This window comes from Crocuta crocuta, unplaced genomic scaffold (assembly GCF_008692635.1).
Source record: "Crocuta crocuta isolate KB4526 unplaced genomic scaffold, BGI_CrCroc_1.0 scaffold1269, whole genome shotgun sequence".
Taxonomy (NCBI): Eukaryota; Metazoa; Chordata; class Mammalia; order Carnivora; family Hyaenidae; genus Crocuta; species Crocuta crocuta.
In genome coordinates this window covers 61,201-62,941 of record NW_027531335.1, presented here as the reverse complement: position 1 = coordinate 62,941, position 1,741 = coordinate 61,201, and the positions used below count along the sequence as shown (strand labels likewise).

The window sequence follows — 1,741 nt, the reverse complement described above, 5'->3', positions numbered from 1 at the left end:
AAACATACACATTTTTTAGCATTTTGAGTAACTTTCAAATTGCCCTTCAGAACAGTTGAACCAGTTTATACTCTCACTGCTCTGAGTGCCTGTTTTTTAATAACCCTGCCAAAAATGAGTGTTATTTTAAAATATTTACAAATTTGATAAGGGAAGTATCTCATCATTATCTTTAAAAAATTTTTTTTAACGTTTTATTTATTTCTGAGAGAGAGAGAGAGATAGCATGAGCAGGGGAGGGTCAGAGCGAGAGGGAGGTACAGAATCCGAAGCAGGCTCCAGGCTCTAAGCTGGCTGTCAGCACAGAGCCCCACGCGGTGCTCGAACCCACGAACCGTGAGATCATGACCTGAGCTGAAGTCGGACGCTTAACCAAATGAGCCACCCAGGTGCCCCTCTCATCGTTATCTTAATTGCAATTCTTTGATATGCATTAGACATTTACCCTGCTTTTGAAGAGAGGTACCCATTTTTGTTTGCAGCTCATTTATCTACTGGAGCAAAACTATCTTTTTTTTTTTCCAAAAAATTTTTAGTGTTTATTTTTGAAAGAAAGACAGACTGCAAGTGGGGGAGGGGCAGAGAGAGAGAGGGAGACACAAAATCTGAAGCAGGCTCCAGGCTCTGACAGAGCCTGATGTGGGGCTCAAACTTGGGAACGGCGAGATCATGACCTAGGCCAAAGTCAGATACTTAACCAACTGAGCCACCCAGGCGCCCCAGTAAGGGACACTTTTAAATGAATACTAATATGTTATTTCTAAAAGTTTTTTTAAAATGTAATGATTACAGATGATACTTTATTTTAAAGGGTCCTTCAACATTATCGAATCACATAGCCTCTTTTTACAGATAAAGAAACAGAAGTGCCAAGAGGTTAAGTGAGTTTCCCCAAAGTCATATATTGAGGGATAAACCAAGAGAAGCATCAACTTCAACTACCATGCTCTTCAAATGGCAAACTGAGTAATCCATATTTGCTGGAGCAATCTTGGACCTCTAATCAAAACTTAGGGTTATTAAAAATTATTTTGGTCACTTAATAGAACATCAACCCCTTTATTTAACAAANCAAGGTAGTAGGGGCACCTAGGTTGCGCAGTCAGTTGAGCATCTGACTCTTGATTTCAACTCAGGTTATGATCCCAGGGTCATGGAATCGAACCCCACATCGGGAGCAGAGAGCCTGCTTAAGACTCTCTCCCCCTCTGCCCCTCTCCCTGGCTCATGCTCTCTAAAAATTAAAAATTAAAAAACAAACGGTAGCTATATAAAATAGTGCTAACCATTCAACTGTAGTGCCCAGACAATATAATTTCATGTTAACAAAGGACAACTTCCAGAAATGAAAAATATATTCCCAATTATTTGGCTTCCCTGGCAAACAATACAGTTCTGGTATGAAACAAAATCCTCTTTATCCAGGGGTGATTAGGACCAAAGCTACTCTGATTTAAAAAAAGAAAAAAGTGTCCAACTCTTGATTTTAGCTCAGGTCATGATCTCACTTTGCGAGTCTGAGTCCCAGCACTAGGCTTTGCGCTGACAGTGTGGAGCCTGTTTGAGATTCTCTCTCCCCCTACCCTGCTCTCTCTCAAAAGAAATAAACTTAAAAAAAAAGAAAGAAAGAAAAAGAAAAAAGAGGGGTGCTTAGGTGGCTCAGTGGGTTGCTTCCAGCTCTTGGTTTAGGCCCAGGTTGTGATATTACCGTTTGTGAGTTCAAGTCCTTCGTTGGGGGCTT

General features: G+C 40.6%; 1 protein-coding gene across 1 annotated transcript in view; it reads right to left on the bottom strand.

Annotated features, from left to right (window-relative positions):
- Positions 1-1,741, bottom strand: part of WDR44 (WD repeat domain 44) — an 80,449-nt gene that overhangs the window by 52,435 nt on the left and 26,273 nt on the right. The gene's annotated exons all lie outside the window — the stretch shown is intronic.